Below are 18,728 nucleotides of genomic sequence, written 5' to 3'. Positions count from 1 at the left end.
ACTGAATTTCACGCGGGCGAAGCCGCAGGCAAAAGCTAGTTTATTATACAAAGGTTCCACCCTGGTACGCGTTTCAGTTTCCTCGATTGTACTTACAGTAATTAATAATACTTAATAATAATAATAATATCACGGGACAATTCACACCAATTGACCTAGTCCCAAAGTAAGCTTAACAAAGCTTGTGTTATGGGTACTAAGCAACGGATAAATATAATTATATAGATAGATACATACTTAAATACATAGTAAACACCCAAGACCCGAGAACAAACATTCGTATTTTTCATACAGATATCTGCCCCGACACGGGAATCGAACCCGGAACCTCAAGCTTCGTAGTCAGGTTCTCTAACCACTAGGCCATCTGGTCGTCAAAACCAGACCGAAACACACGAACGAAGACAGCTAGACTAAGCACTCAAGACTGAGTTTTAGCAAACATTTTTCTAATTTTTTTTTTAAATTTCTAATATACTGTGAAGCCAAACTAGCCAAACATAATAACGAAGTCACAAAGAGAAGTGCCATACAGGTCTTGATTTGTCTTTCATAACGGAAATACACTTTTAAAACTGAATCTTTTTCAATCACCAAGCAATTTCATAGCAAGCAAAGTTTCAGAACCTTAGTCATCACGGACGATACAAACTGCGAAGTAATATGGCATGTATAGTATATACAAGGAAAAAAGGTTTAATATTGAGCCAGATAAGAAATGATGTGCTGATAAACAACAGAGATTGAAAACGTGCCCGCCCATTTGGTCTGTGGCGGCATATAACCAAGTACGTGGTTTACATGAACATTTATATTTTCTAATATATCTCACTATGCGACGTTGCGACAGTAAATAAAATTTTAACAGTATCACAAAAACAGCAATAGCACATTTGTGGGAAAAATAACACTTAAATCAAAAAGGGGTTAAAATAGTCTCTAGTGAAGGAGTCCAAAAGTCGTAAAGTGACTTTATGACTTTCCAAAAAATTAAGTCTTATTTAAGTTAAAAAGTTAAACTTAAAACGAAAAGATTTGAAGATTGGCAAAACAAATGGTAAACCTGCCTGACTGCTCCATCATCAGACTCTGAATACTATTCTTCGTAAAAGTACACTCTAAAGTTGCTGATATACTTCAGCATTATTTTGTAAAAGAACATCGAGCATTCGCGGTTTTCTAATTTGTTGAACTAAACAACGAACAGAGCCAAGTATAGAACTTGATCGAACCACACATTGTTACAAACATTTAAAAGATCATTGTAGGCAAGTGCAACAGACGTGGCGTGCGGGGCGTGCGGAAAGCGCGGATGGAACGAAAATAATTGTCGACTTGATAAATTTTTTGATGCAAAATAATTAGGTACCGTTGTTTCGTTTGAATGCTCGCTAAAAACGCTCCTGTTTATTTTGTGAACTATTTAATGCCTGAAATAGTAACATTCGGTGGAATGTTTATTACCTTATTGAAAAATTTCTGTCTACTGTGGCGTAAGACTGTGCTGAATAAATGACAAGTGTCACAGACGCGCCAAATGTACTTATTCCTCTATAATATCAACTCAATAGTGAAGGCAATAGAGGCTTTGATGTAAGCAGTTTTAAAATTGCATTGGCTAACATGTGTACCGCGGTATTTCAATATTTCATCTAAGGCATGCATTGCTTTGCAAATAAACTAAACATTAAAATTAGTTTCGACTCTATTCAAGAAATGATAAAGTTCAAGTTGCTGTAAGAGAACATATAAATAGAATGAATAAGAAGAATTTGATGCGTACTTACTCCTTTCTTAGCTTTTTAAATAAGAAAATGCAAAAAGTATACACGAATTAATATACCTCTTAAAAAGAGGTGTTCAGATTGTTATTAAAAATATTAATAACCAGCGAAAATAAAATTCAATGCGTGACATTATAACGCAATTACTTAACTGTTTATTAACCTGTCCACTCCCAGAGGCACAAATTTGTGCCCAAATTCCTTTGATCCTGTTATCCTGGGAGATGACAGATTAATTAAGTGTAAAACTTTTGAAAAAAATGTAATAAAAGTTATTTTCGAAAAATAAATATAAATAAGAAAATCAGTCAATCAAATCAGCCCACATCCACCCACTGCTGGGTAAAGGCCACTTTTTCACGCCACTTTGCCCGGTCCTATGCTAGTAAACTGTGTGATGGTTAAACTGCGATGAATAAATAATAAGATAATACAAAATATTTCAGCATTAGTTACAAACAAACAATACATTATAAAATTCAAAATGTTTTTTTTTATTGGATGGCAAACGAGCAAGTGGGTCTCCTGATGGAAAGAGATCACCACCGCCCACAGACACCTGCAATACCAGGGGGATTGCAGATGCGTTGCCAACCTAGAGGCCTAAGATGGGATACCTCAAGTGCCAGTAATTTCACCGGCTGTCTACTCTCCACGCCGAAACGCAACAGTGCAAGCTCTGCTGCTTCACGGCAGGATTAGCGAGCAAGATGGTGGTAGCAATCGCAAGGTCCTACCACCTGCAAAAAACTAATTCAAAATGTATAAAAATAACGACAGAGCGATTATAATTATGATAGCTGAGACGCTGAGACGCGTCTTAACTTTTGACGTTTTATTTCAAACTGTATACACCAAACAAATACCAACCATTTGGCTCAAGTCATGCAAATACAGGACTTGTAGAAACAATCCAATTTGGAATCAAATCCCCAGATATACAGATGCACCACAATTTTAAATTAAACGCAGAAATGAACAAAAACATGCCTTATTTCAAGCCAGCTTGAGTTTAAAGTTGTGGTAAAACTTCAACTTCTCTTCGCCAAAGCTGGGGACACACTAGCGATGTTAAGTGTTACGCAATCTTTCGTAATGTATTCAGGGTTTTATAAAGGTTTAAAAAAGATGGAAGGATTTATTCTATTCTTGAACTCAGTCGAAGGAACCGGGTTATGAAGTTACTTTTTGCAAGATTTAGCAGACTTAAACAACAAAGTTTAATAAATTGCTTTAAGTAATTGCGAATCTAATTGCGTGGATTAAATTTTGTTCGCGTTTTAGAAATAAAATTGAATTGTTTAAATTAAATTGTGAGTTAGTAACGAGGCTTATTAAAATGTTCTTTGAAGTTATTTTGCCGCGAGGAACAGCTTTTTTCAATTCTGGTAACATTTGCTTAACCGCCACAAAGGTTATAAAGAGTTAATATTTGTAGTTTAAAGCAAAGCCAGTGTTTTAACTTTTAATATTAAAACATTAGGATCGTGTATTTGAACCCAGGCTAGCACTTTCTAGCTTTTCAAATGGTACAAACGATGATCCTTTACTTAAACCGGTGATAATGTTGCTAAAAACTGAACAACTTTCTCCGAGGAACATAAGTCAAAAATGATTTTTTTTCGCCTTTCCTTAGTAAGTCGGTCAGCAAACCAATATAATATTATGTATGGATGGGAGTAAAATTTTTTTTTTTCGTTTTTCGACGTTAGTAAGTTCCTTCGAGCTTTAAGCCAATCACTTGTTGTTAAGGATATTTTAGTATTTTGTTTTTCATGAGCAGGCAGCGACATGCCGTATGACGTCAAGCTTCATACAGTGTTTTTATCTAGATTATAGATAATCACTAACAACTTATTGGGCTCTTTAGTTTACGGATATTTTATTGACACTAGTACTTATTTATAAAAACACCCCATATGTCAATTTGCGTCATAATGACGTAACCGGCATCAAAGTTTCGCTCCTTGACCATGAGTTTTTATTGAAAGATTCGCAAACAAAACTGCATACCTAAGAACCAGTTTTGTAAAGTGTGAAGTACTTATTTCGTATTGGGCTCGTGTGAGAACTGCAGCCCGTGGTCTCTAATTTTGTCATTTTGAAAGAAGAGCTGGAGCCCAATGGGGCGTTGGGCTTACGTTGCTTTCACAATCAAATCAAACAACACTATGCTTGAGGGGCTAAAGATTTTGATCTTTGTATAATTTTATATTCCGATTGTTGCCTGCAGCTAGGTTTCACTACCGTACTTCGCGCAGTCGTCAGTCATTTCATCCTCACCACCTTGATGATTGGCAATCTAGCACCGTCCGCTTTAAGCGAAACTTTTTTCCACGCATAACTAAAGTATGGAACCATCTTCCTGGGACAGTGTTTCGGAGCTGTACAACCTAGGGATATTTAAAAAACGCCTATCAGCTCTCAAAGTGCCGGCAACGCACCTGTGATACCCCTCTTGTTGACAGGTGTAAATGGGCGGCGACGGTTGCTTCCCATCGGGTGACCCGCTCGTTTTCCCCCTCTTATATTAAAAAGTAAAATTTAGTTCTTGGTTTGCCAAGAACTAAAATAATACAGTAATTTTCATATTTCCTTCCGTGTGTCTCATGTCTAAATATGTTTTCAAGTATGCATATTCACGACAACCTAGACCTCACTGCGCTTATATTTTACTAACAACCAAGGATCAGCAAAAGCTGGTATTTAAATCCCATCACATCTTGATCTTTCACGGGAAAGTAAAAGCTAGCCACAAAGGGCCAGGTGCAACTGGACTTTAAATCTCCAGTGCCGTAAGATCCGTGATTCCAAAGAAAATGGTTGTGTTCAGAGGTCAATAGAAACTGGACTTGTAAATAATGCAGTAGGTAGCGGATATCAGTTAAAACGCATTGTGCTGGAGATAAGGCGAACATTTGGATATGGTTTGTTCTGTGGGAGTTTGGGAATAAGGCTGCGACTTGGTATGAGAGGAGAGAACAGCGTAATTAGATAACAATGGTGTCTAAAGGAACATGGCAGGGCCATCTTGTACCCTTGGAATGTTTCTCAAGTCACAACACAACTTTTTGCAATCAGTCGTACCCACGTCGTACCCATGACTCAAAAATAGGATTATTATAAGTTTGACGCTAGTGTGTGTCTGTCTGCATGTCTATGTCATCGTAGCACTTATAGATGGAGCGGTTTTTAGCTATGTTTCATTAAAATGGGTTCTCCCGTTTTGGAAATATTAAACTGTGTGACATATGTGGGTAAACTTAGAAGTGGGCCTTACAATTTGTGAGTAGATCATAATCCTTCAGTCTCGGATTAAACGTATCAAGAGCACTGTTTCCCTCAGCTGTATCAATATCGTAGATACCAATTACTAGATTTCTTACTTTGAAATGACAATGTTGAAGGTTTTTGAACTTTTTTTTATTTTTAAACTTTTTTATACAATATAGGCTTGCCTTTGGCCACAATCACGCCTGATGGAAAGCGAGGATGAGGCCTACGATGGAGCACACTTGCCTAGTAAATGCTCATTCACCCTGGACTTGAAAGCGGCCAAATTGTAGTGTTCAGGAAACACAGTCGCAGGCAGGGAATCCCACTCCTTATTGATTTATTAGCCCTTCTTATGCATCTTGTATTCACCAACAGATTAGTTATGATCTTATTCTATTTCTGCCCGCCTCCGCTTCCTCTCTGCTCTCTCAAGGCCCTAACTTATCACGGTCAAACGCTTTCCACCATTTTATTCCAGAATCGCTCCTATACAGTTGTCATACAGTTAAAAATAAATTGACCAAGTTTATGCTAATTCCCAAGTTACAGTTCTAGTTGAGTTCTAGCTCTTGTAGTTGTTAGACGGTCATTTTAGTTCCCATCCACTCGGGAGTTTACATCGGAGGTTCTACTTTACTGTTTTACCGTATCTTCTGAGTTTACCCTTTTCACCACCGTACCATAGTGTCAAGGTTAAAAATATACATTTTTCTACTTTGTCGCTGTCAAATTATTGTAGGTAAGTATGTATTTGAACTTTCGTAGCTACACATTTTACAAAAGGTATTTACAGTGACAAGGCATTGTCTACAGGAGGCCTAATATGAAATTATTTTCCTACTCTCCATAACCTATAGGTTTAGAATTTACTCTTTTTATCGGAAAAACATTTTCAAAGTCAGATTTATCATCGCATGCAGACGCTTTTTGAATGCACATGCTAACACCTTGACCCATCATCCCAGCCTATATACGTCCCACTGCTGGGCACAGGCCTCCTCTCAGAACAAGAGGGCTTGGGCCATAGTTCCCACGCAGGCCCAGTGCGGATTGGGAACTTCGCACGCACCATTGAATCGCTTCGCAGGTTTGTGCAGGTTTCCTCACGATGTTTTCCTTCACCGCAAAGCTCGTGGTAAATTTCAAATGTAATTCCGCACATGAATTTCGAAAAACTCAGAGCACCTTGACCCATTAATATTAAATGATATTGTAACGGATGACTCACGTCTTAAACCGAGTTTAGCTGGACTTGTTCCGGGCTATTTCGTAGCCCTTCTTCTCAGGAGCACGCGACTCTGCGCCTGCCGCAACACGCACACACATGTCGAGCTAAACTCGGTTTAAGACGTGAGTTATCCGTTACAATATCATTTAATATGAGTGAGTCTCACGGTAGTTTCATGTTCAAAACCTTGACCTATTGCTGAGAAAAAATGTCGTAAAAGCCAGACTAACCGGCAAGGACGGTAAGTCTTATAAACTTTCCTTTTTCCTTTAGAAATGCGGAACTCTAAATATATTCTTTTTCACAAGCAACAATGGTCCGATAATCACTTTGAACTCGTGAAAATTTTATCAAGTCCTATTTTATTTTAGCCTCTTCTTAACATTTCCACGAATTTTCCCCGAATTCGACGTTCTTCTAACAAGCGATTAATTCGGCGTTGAATTGCAAATTGCAGACGCTGATTAAAATATTGAATTCGCCTGTAAATAATAAATATTCTGCTAACAATTTACATATAATTTCTCGTTGGGCGAGCGCTTCCATTCTGCTAGGTGTTTGCAAATTTTTTGATGAAATATAACTTTGAGAGAAACCTTCAGTTTCTTAAACGATTCTAGGAGGATGAAAATAATATCACCTACTTGCAGGCAACAACTGGTTCGTATATGAATAATACTAAAGTATTCTGTGAAGCTTGGTAGTAATACGAAAAAAAAGTTAAGAGCGTTTATACCTGCTGCGCTGGCAACGTTGCATTTTTGTTAGTTTTTCTCGATTATTCCATAAAAATTGAATGAAAATTAATAATGTTGTCTGATAGAACACTTCTTAATATATAAGTGAATGTGTCTACTCCAATAATTATTCGTTATAGACTGTTATTTTCATTCAAAACTGGACATAAACATTAATTCGTTTTTAAGGAATATAAAAGTCTATCACGAATAATTATTGGAGTAGACACATTAACTTATATATGAAGAAGTGTTCTATCAGATTTTTTTAAAATTTTCATTCAATTTTTATGGAATAATCGAGAAAAACTTACAAAATGCAACGTTGCCAGCTCAGCAGGTATAAACGCTCTTAAAAAAATACCAATAATTAAAATTAATTACTTATTAGTACTTTAATTGAATTAATTAATTTAATCTTTTAAATTTTAACTAAAATTGCTATTCCACGGGAACTATGCAATTTTCACATCAGGTTCCTTTGTTCTGTTTTATGATACCCATGGTGGGAAGAGATGAGTCCGTTTTATTCTGAAGCCAATGAGGGCTATCGCGTATGAATTCGCCACTAGAGGCGCTAGTGTAGCGTGAGGTCTCCGAAATGTCAAATCTTATAGTTTTTGGGTGAGCTACGCGGGTTTATTTATAATTAGAATAAATTTGTGAATATTTTGCAATATCTGAAATTAATTATATAGCAAATATGCGTTCCGGGGCAATGAATGTCTGTGTTTTGAGACAGTTTTGTCTTTCGGAAACCTTTTTCCTCCCTTTATTCCGAACAAAACGGGGACTATACAACACTGTGGCATGCTCGATATTTTTATGGCACGGTTTTAAGGTGTATTAAATATGATTTTAATCTAAACTTTGTTTTCACGCCCGTAAAAACAGACTTTGAAAGCCATACTTAAAAACCTCACGCTACAGTGCGCCATCTAGTGAGACAAAAAACGATAGCCCTCATTACATGGCTCTTTGATAGATAAATTAATGTATTATAATCACGGTTTACTGATGTTTCAGTTGCAGCATGTTTTTTAATCATACCCATATTTTTTGGTAAAGGGTGCAGTAATTAACATTCCCCCCTCGGGCTAATACGCCCACAGGCGATTACGCCGGTTTGTATGCGCCCCGCAGTCCACATACGTGCCTGACTTAAAAATGCGAAGAAGTTATACAGGATTTGTGACTCGCTGGCATTTTTAAAACGACATTCATTTTCGTACAAGGGCGGAGAACTTGGTAGAATCTAAAATATAACTTGCGTAGTTTGCATAGCATTTTTGTTTTAAGAGTCTTTACCTCAAATCAGAAAAATGGAACCATTGTAGGATTACTTTGTTGTCTGTTTGTTTTTCTGTGCTTGTCTGTCAATTGATGGAATAGACGCAGGAATATCCCACATTAAATAAATTTACAGCTGTTTCGTATCATCGCAATGTTGTTTTCTATAGAAATCTCATTGTAAATTTATGTAAATTTATTATTATTTGTTCTGCATTAGCAATACGCTCCTGTTTTGCTTAAAATTTTGTCGATTGATTTTCAGAAATTCAAAGATACGAGACTCAACCTACGAACCTTCTGCTTGGGAGGTTAATACAAAAAAAAACTCATTTTTTTTTAATAGTTCAAGGGTTATTTTTTTCAACTACGTTAGTATGTCAAATACACTTTCTTATAAAACTTAAATTGATTGCCATTATATCTAAGATAATATTAATAGAGGGCATATATCGCTTGGAAGGGTCGGGTTGTCAATAAATCTAAAAAAGATGGCCCATTATACCAATGGATCCTATTCTATTTAGCTCCTGTACTATTACTTTAGGGTTCCTCCTATAGTCTATAAAATATTACGCACAACTGTACTATTACTTTAGGGTTCCTTAAAAGGAAATAGTTTTCTTATAAAATATTACGGAGACACAACAACAAAAAAATAAATAATTAGGAAAGCCACAAATCCGATGGAGAAACCCTAAAAGTAGAGGTGACTTTTGCTAATATTATCATGATTGTTTTTTTGGAGTCTTTTTGTATTTTTTATTTCAACTCCAAATTTTTTACTTTTACGGGTATCACGTGCTAATATTATAAATAGTGTTGTTGATACGAGTTTGTAATAATTTAAATATTTAAAATCATTATTAGATGTGGCACCATTTATTTTTTTAAATATTAAAATTAATGTTGATTTAATATATTCTTCCAAAGCGCAACATTTTCCCGTTATGAGAATCATGCGGTTTGTAATTTTGAAAATTATTTAAGCATAATTAAAGTATTTTTTATTGAATAACTTGTACTCTATGTAGTACATTCGGCAACTATTCTTACAGTTTTGTTTACTATAAAGTACGCTAATAACCACAACAATATGAATAATGAGTTGAATCTAATAAATAATGAGGTGAACTGAATAAATGAAAACGTCTTAAATAAAACCTTTCTTATTTCTTATTACCAGTCAAAGCCGATAAAAGTAGCGTGATTCCAGAGACGCCCTGTACTGCAGATTTAATTTAAAAAGTTAAGCAAAGGTGTGTACACATAGCGCGGGGTCAGAACCAATACGCCGTACAATATCATCCGGCGAGATTTACTACGCTTGCAGAACCGTATCGATACTGGGGCAATAAACGCCTCAACTTTTTAGGGGTCCTCGGGCAAGGGGTTTCCAAGATCACAATACTCAAGAAAAATCGTTGAAAAGCGACTTGGATATCGATAACTATATAAATGGATAGATACTTAACAGCAGCGTTGTAAATATTTTATGAAGCAACTTGGAGAGTGAAAGAAATGTGTGTTACGTATGTGTGTACAAGCTTTGCCATTAATGTTTACTCAAAACACCTATCATGGTTGAAGTTATGGAGTTATTTTTGCACACTACGTAATGAACAAATTAGAAAAAAAATGCACTGAATTTTTGACACGTGAATGTTGCAATACAGCCTACAGAGCAATTTCTTCTAGACAAAATTTGCAACAAAAAAAAATAGAAATGAGATCTCTGAAACAATCATATAAGTATAACAACTTTTTTATTATTATACCAAATATAAAATAATTTTATACACTATCTAACTAAAAAAATGTTTTTCGTATATATTTTTTTCCATTTTATATGCTGATCAAAAAATAAAGAAGGAGCAGATAAGTATTTTTCATGAACACAAGTGTAACTACCTATAGACTAGTATGTTTCACTTACCTGTATTTTTGAGGATTTGCCTTTATTTTCGTAGTTCCACATTGACCCACTGAACCCTTCTTAAATTCCTCTAACTCCCTTTTTTTTAAACAAGGAGTAAAAAGTACCAGGGGTGCAGGAGGGTCCAGGATATATCGCGCAATAAAGCTCCGCCATAACTGTCGACCACCTTGGCGGTAAATTGCAGGCCTTTTTGTTACGTTTAATTAATTGCTGTCGAGGAAAAGTATTGAAGAGTGGGTTAAGAGAATACCCACGAATCCATACTTAATATTATAAATGCGAAAGTGTGTGTGTTTATCTGTTTGTATGTTTGTCCGTCTTTCACGTCAAAACGGAGGGACGGATCGACGTGATTTTTGGCACAGAGATAGTTTATGGGCCAGCCGAGGGAACAGCGCGCGGTAACCGAATTCCACGCGGGAGAAGCCGCGAGCGGAAGCTAGTTACTTACATACACGCACATAAGAGCACAGAAAGAGCTCGTATTAGGAGCTCCACCAAGCAAAATGTAAGCAAAATGTACGCACGCATTTTAGATGGTCAGCTCTTACTTTTTTCTTATCGGTTGTGCTGAAGCTACGTTCATACCAAATTTCAGGTTTTCATGGCAACTGGAAGTACTCTACAGGTTTTGCTGTTGAGGAAACATTTTTTTTAGTGACTACGACATCTTTTGACTGCATTGACTTAGAAGTTTGAGTTTTTCACTGATTGTTTAGCTTGATACCTCCACGTATTTTTGAGAAATGGGATCTGGACAGACAGATAGCAAAGGGTTCCAATCCTATAAATTTTAATTTTTTTTTGGATACGGAACCCTAAAAACACCTATTAAGGGTTATAATGGTTATACTTACCCTTATAAGCGACCCTTTCCGTAACCATAAAAAACCCGTGCTCACTCACATAAACACGTTTTTTTCACAGAAAAAAACACCAAATTGCACCAAATTTACGACGCAATAAAAACGATATCACGCTTTATTGCACATCCAAAAACAAAGTGCAGCCGAGCAAAAAGACAACAAGGAATTATTGTATCTTAACAAAATAAATGGGGCACGTGGAAGTGGCCGAGCGTGGGCCGGGAGCTGGGGCGGCATTGTTGAAGTGAAGTGACGCGGAAGTTGAACTTGTTTGAAAAGAATTTGGTGAAATACTCGTAAGGTACCAAGGTCGCAGTTGTTTGTAGCTGTCACATGTCCAAATGTGCCACATGTTAGGCAACAGTTTTTAAGTTTTTTTTTTTAATTGACATAAGTATGTAATGTACATATATTAAATTGTTGTAAAATGATTTAAACTGATTTTCAATCTAATATTTCACAAAAAAAATTTTAAATAATTATACAAGGATAGGCTAGACTACTGAGCTATAAAAAACTAATTAGGCTGTTTAGATTATCAGAAAATATTTCAATAAAAGAATTAGTATATATGTCGACGGGAGCGGAGAGGAGAGATGAGGTGATGATGGATGGAATGAGGTTACTTCTGTCTCTGTAGATACTTGAGTGAGAGATTCAATAAGAACTTCTTTTAGAATGCAAGTCATTTATTTCACCAACCGATAATAATTAAATCTCAGAACCAATTAGAGTATATATAGAGCTAATCGACAGACGAACCGAGAGAATCAATAGCCAGGTATTGTCGTCCCTACAGTCCGAAGTAGAATGACGCTCCGGCCAACGGGCCTGTCCACGTGCACCGTAGCCGGTCGTTACGTCACGCAGCGTTCGCACCCACCTCGATATTGTAATAGTCAATTGACATCCTATAAATCAGGCTTGATTATTGTTATCCATGACATATATTTTTGCCTGACATGTTGCTTTTACGGTCATGGTTTGATACGGTGTAATCGGTAGAGACCTTTAAGCTTTAAGATTACAGCAAAAAAAACATGCCTACCTCCCTTACAAGTCATCGTCAGGACTGTCTCTATCGTTCGACTTTTATCAGCAGTTTCACCCGATATTATAACACGGGCCGCCATTGCACCCCATCCAACTAAATGATGGTACGAGATTGGATCCTGAAGGGACGCCATTTTTCAAGTGGAAATTTTGCATAAAACGCTCTGTTATGATGCAGTTTTGAAGTGCTTTGGAAATTGAATGGAACGTGTTTATGGAAATTGAATCATATGAAGATATTGCAGAGTTGAAGTTGATCGGTGCTACGCTAAATGGTTTGGGATTCAAGTGGATATTGTGTTTCTTAAATGTATTGTTTTTGAAGAACGACTTCTATGCGTTATGATATTTTTTACGTAGATCTCTATTTTATAACATATATATTTCGGGACTTAAATTCAATTATTTATAACTAAAATTACCTTGACGTTTCGACCACATCGCCGCGGCCCATTGCGGCGTTGATATAGAAAAAATTAAAAAAGCACTTACGTGGCTCGTTCAAAATAATCACTTGTATAGGAGTGTCCAAATTAACTTTGATATCAGTGATGATGAATTGCATCAAAGTATATTATAAGCTATAACGATATCAGAACCTCAAAATGAAATTAACGCAAGTCAGACGCCGCAAAATCATTTTAAGCAGATTGATAGCGAGAAAAATATTTTGCGTGGAACTTTTTATCAAGCTAATGAAAGATTTGGCGATCCAGTGGCCTTGCAAACTATGGCTGCTACAGCCATTGCTTACTGTACTGAAGTTTTTGTTACATTTTGGTCATAAACCGAAGTAAAATGCCAGTTTTCGCAGTGAAACTGTGTAAAAATAATACTACAAGAAATTAGAAGGACACTGGGATCACATACCATCAGTAAATATCGTATAAGTAATTTCGAAATTCAAAATAAAATAACATGAACCCTAAACGCCATTCTGTGTTGCCGCGTATACATTAAAAACTATATTTTGGTTTTTTAATAACTTATTCTTTAAAAATCTAACTTAATTATTATATTTAAGCATACTTATGTAAAGGTCTATACGTGGCTTTGATTTAGAGTTCGATCTTTTCACTATATCGGTTCTCTGATAAAAATATTACCCGACACTATTTAATTTAAAGAATGAGTCCGCTTAAAATTAAAAATGATTTTCGTCTTCCCATTCAAAAAGCCCAATCAGCTGATTTACTTAGGTATTACGGGAAACGAAAAAATTTTTTTTTTCGTATTTCTACCCATTTCCTGAAATGTTAACTTTTTACCCGACTGCCGAAGGAGGGTTTATGTTTTCAAGCGTATGATTGTAAGTATGTATGTATGCATGTATGTATGTATATTTTGTAAACAATTTTTTATTTTTTTAGTCTTATTTAACCTGTACATTATATTAGTTTAACTATAGGTGCAACGTGTTATCTTAAGTAAGCAAAACTTCTTAGTTGGTGACTCAGTCCATGAATTTTTAGTAATAATTTGTAAATATTGAATGTCCTTAAAAATATATATTTTTAATTAAAAGTGAGGCATGATCATTGATAATACCTACATCATACCTACCATTTTTTTAAAGAAGAACATTTATTGATATCTTAAACAGCCTCCCGTTAGAGAATTGACAATGCAGCAGTTCTCTGTTATAGACGAATGTAGAGTACCACTGACAGGACCTTTCAGTGATGGAGAAGCTGTCAGAATTTTTCCAACAACCAGACTGGTGGAAGCATATAATACTACTATAACAGCACAGCTAGAAAAAGTCACAAGAGTTCACACTACTAATGCTGAAGATATTTCATTGGATCCCGAAACTTACGGTCAAAAACCACAAAAAGAGTCTATTTCCGACGATCCCAATAAAACGCGTGGCATCATACCAAATCAACTCCAAATAGGTGTGGGATAAAAAATTTATTGTAAAATCCCTGTTAGATTAAGAAACATAATATCAATCACGGGCTAGTCAAAAGTGCCATGGGCGTGATCCGGAAAATAGAATGGCCTGCGCTACGCAGACAGCAGTTGGAGGCGGGAGAGCTGCCACAAGCGGTGTTCCTGGAGTTCGACGACTCCAGTGTAACAGGCAACCAACCTGGCCTTGGTGTCCGGATCGAACCTTCTGTATCTGAATTTGATGCTTTACGCGGTAAAGGAAAAATTGAGAGACTTATGCTCCCTTTTAATTTTATGTTGGACAGCGACGGTACACAAATGGCAGAGCATAAAGTAACAATTAAAAAAATCAAAAACCCGCCTGCATGAAGTAACAAAATAAAGAGAACTAAAAAGGTAGAAACAGAAAAAAAAGTAGAACAATAATCGCTAACTTAATTCAATAAAAAAATCGATATAAGGCCAGACACAAAACATGTCGACGATAGTCCTTCAAAATTTAATGCAATGTGATAAAATGCTTGTGGTTTGACCTATCGCTCTCAACAGTCGTGGGTTCAAACCCCGGCTCGCACTCGAGTTTTTCGAAATTCATGTGCGGAATTACATTTGAAATTTACCACGAGCTTTGCGGTGAAGGAAAACATCGTGAAGGAACCTGCACAACCTGCGAAGCAATTCAATGGTGCGTGTGAATTTCCCATCCGCACTGGGCCCGCGTGGGAACTATGGCCCAAGCCCTCTTGTTCTGAGAGGAGGCCTGTGCCCAGCAGTGGGACGTATATAGGCTGGGATGATGATGATGATGATGATGATGATAAAATGCAGTCGGAGGCATGCATTTGTTACCATTCACTCAGTCTCATGCCCGTATCCGATCCGTAGACGACTTAGTTTTGAAAGCCCGGTCGCAAGATCTACGGCGCAGCAGGCTCCGTAGCACGTAAGAAGGCTTGGGTGGGTTTTCTGGAGTTGACATTTGGCGTCAAGATCTTCAAGTCGGGTTTTCTCGAAAGCTCCTAGACCCGCTTTGACAGCATATAATATGAACATTAAGCCGTAACCCGTAGGACAATATTGTTGTCACTGTTGGACATAGGCCTTCCCCATAGAGCTTTAGTTACTTCATCATCATCATCATCCCAGCCTATATACGTCCCACTGCTGGGCAAAGGCCTCCTCTCAGAATGAGAAGGCTTGGGCAGTAGTTCCCACGCAGTTCAGTTACTTCAGGAAATAATATTAGATCCAATTTATTGTGGAAACCAAATTGTTCTGACAACAAAACAAACTCAATATAAAACATTTGGGTACATGAGGGGGCACATAAAAAGTACATTTAGGTATTCTTAATTAAAGCGAACCCGTCGGCGTCACGGCGCGACTGATCCGCCCGAACCGTGTCGGGTTTGAACCCACGACCCGCGTCGTCCGGGCGTGGGGAGTCAGCCAATCGATGCGCTTGCAATGGGGAATGGACGTAGGTTTTTGTTAGTTCCATTTTTAAACCAAGCTATTACATTGTCACCCAAATTAAATATCAAACCAATTACTTCTACAAGTAAATCCGTACACTGTACTGCATCAATGACCTTTAAAATCAAAACGTTTATGGTGCAAGTAGGCCGTAAAGGACTCCTTTAAATGACACTTTTTTAGGGTTCCATAGTCAATTAGGAATCCTTATAGTTTGGCTAGGTCTGTCCGTCTGTCTGTCCGCGGCTATGCTCAGAGACTGTTAGTACTAGAAAGCTGTTGGCGTGAAAAGAAATAATCAGTCACGCCGACAGTGGTAAAATAAATTAAAAAAATTAGGGTACCTCTCATAGACGTACGAGAAGTGGGGGTGATCTTTTTTTCTCAACTAACCATATCATGTGGGTTATCGTTGGATAGGTCTTTTAAAACTATTGGAGGTTTGTCGGGACGATTTTTCTATTCAGTGATCTGTGTGTGAAATAATAATATTCAACTTTAAAGTGCACATTTTGATTAAAATCAAGCGTCCGCCCCCTCTCCAAAATTTAAACTGTTGGGTGGAAATTTTGTATAAAAATATAATAAAATATCAGGATGATAGTACCTAAGTATATCAAATTTACAGGGAAAGTTATTATAGCTAAGATTAATTGACAATTATTAGTAGTTTAAGAGTAAATAGCAGCCTAAAGGTAAAAATATACCTAAACTTGAAAGATTCCGTAAACAATACGAAATCCTTAGAAAAATTATTACTTAATTTTTTCGTAATGGCTACGGAACCCTATCCTAGGCGTGCCCGACACGCTCTTAGCCGGTTTTTAAACTACCAGCGCATTCGGAAACGAGGTTTTTAGTTCATTCATATGGACCTCCGCAAAGTAACGCCTGATTCAATAAAATTATTGGGAATACCTATTTGGGAAGCACGCAAGGGGACTCATTAATACTCGTGGACTCGTAAGTACTCGAAATTGGTACCATATACTGTAGTCTTTGATTGGTACGCATTTTTGGCCTAACACTTCTAATAGTTATGTATGGTACGGTATAGACAACTACAAAAATATCGATGTAACCAAAGTTTCAAAAACATGTAAACACGACTTTATTCACTTAAATTGAGGTCGTGTATAAATATTTTAGTGACTTTGGCTGTATCTTTGTAGTTGACTGTACATTTAAAACAGGTTTCCACGATACTGATAACGTCACAGGTAATAAGGCTAAGTAGAATGTATCGGTGGGGTCGCGGGTTTAAGTCTTAGAGGCGTTAGTGGGCATTGCTATGGTAATTTGAACTGACACTAAATACCTTGTAATATCTGTTATAGGTGTAATAAAGAGTTGTTTATGAGAATTATGAGTCTGGCGGTTAGTTCTGATCATACGTAGTAAATGAAATTTGAAATTTATTAAATACGTATTATTTAAAAGATGTTAAACGTTTTTTGTTACAAAACTGTAGTTAAAATTAAAATGTCGACTGTTTGGCAATATTAATGAACTATTAACTTTAATTCACAAACACAACACTGTACAAAGAAAGGAGTGCAGAGTTAATAATCCAGCGACCACCATAGAAGCAAGTAGAAGAGAAAAATCACTCACTACGCACATTGAGCGCATTTGAGAAAGACTATGAATGTTCGTTAATGTTTTTTGAATTATTTTTGCAAAGAATGACGGTATCTTCCATCCAGTCTTTAATCAGGAATGTTTCTTCTATTTTGCACTGTTTTTGTAGTTTATGAGAGTTACTGTAATGCATCTTTATATTATTATTGAAATTGTCAATATTACACTACAATCCTGGCCTGACTTGTTGAGGTTTAACGGTTTAACTGTTTCAAAAATGGTTAAACTGATCGAGTGTTGCCATACATGCTTCCGGATTGAAAGGTTCTTTGCGAACTTCTTTCCGCTGGCGTTCGTGTCGTCACAGTGTGTTGTATGTTTTTATTAGGTATGTTTTTGTTTTGAAATGGGTCCCACTGAAAAGCGGCGTTACATTACGCTGAGTGAGGCCCGCACTTTATACTATTCGATGTTATTTTTTTATTCATCTAATGTATTTGTATGTGAATCGAATATGTGTAAATAAATGTTTCTCTCTCTCTCTCTCTCAAAAAAGTTCTGCCAAGTATTATAAAGTAACAAATATTACTGAAAAACAATTTCATTAAAGCCTAACTTCTTATTGAACGTAAAGATTCCTAAAATAAGCTAAATGAAGCTAGGCTCGGAACCGGTTTATAAAATAGCGGTAAATATCGGTTTATTCCGGTTTAACTCCGAACTTTCATAAGAACGTGAACGTTTTTAAGAACTTAACTATAACCTAAATAAACCGGTTTATTCGACGAGTGACAGCTGGCCGGCCGACGACGTTTATCCTGCGCCGGAATAAACCGGTTTTTATTGTTCTAAACCGGTTAATCTGACAAGAACTTTATGGAAATGTACCCTTAAAAACCGGTTTAGAAATAACGGTTTCGCGAACGAAACCAAAATTAAAAGGTTTTGCGCAAAGTACATGATAACGGTTTGGAAATTTAACCGGTATCCGAGCCTTGAAATGAAGTTTCCAACCTTAGGCCGGGAGCAGATAAGCGAATTAAAGGACTAAAAGCAAATTGAAAAGGTAAGTAATGCTAACAAGCTCGTGTGTAGAACCCTTCAGCTGTAATTAGATTAAGCTTTCGGTAAAAAGGTTCACGGATTTAAAGGTACAGTGAAAGTTATTTATTATTTTGTAGTATTCGAACCCGACCGAAGTTTTGAAGCTTTTTTTTTTATTCAAAGTTTTATGGAGCTTGGTAGACAGACGATCATGCCGCTAATTTCGAATTCGCCAATGGAGACCGCGGATCGGCTAGCGCAGTGTAGGACGTTCACCAACGAGATGGACGGGTGACTTAAACTCGCGGATTCACAGTAGATGTAGGCCGGTTCCAACCAAAGCAACTGGAAGTCTATAGGGGAGGCCTTTGTCAAACAGTGGACGTTCAACTATGACCGAAGTTTCGGTTTCAGCTGGTTGCGGTTTAAAAAACATATTTCGGCCGAAGATTCGATTTCGGCAAAAAAATCGCCAAATGTTTCAGCCGGGTCGAAACTTTCAACATTGCACTATTATCGAAAATACAAACTGAGACATGGATGCACAGAAAAACCAGA

This window comes from Choristoneura fumiferana, chromosome 13 (assembly GCF_025370935.1).
Source record: "Choristoneura fumiferana chromosome 13, NRCan_CFum_1, whole genome shotgun sequence".
In the NCBI taxonomy this organism is placed as follows: Eukaryota; Metazoa; Arthropoda; class Insecta; order Lepidoptera; family Tortricidae; genus Choristoneura; species Choristoneura fumiferana.
Note: the sequence above shows the minus strand (reverse complement) of the source record.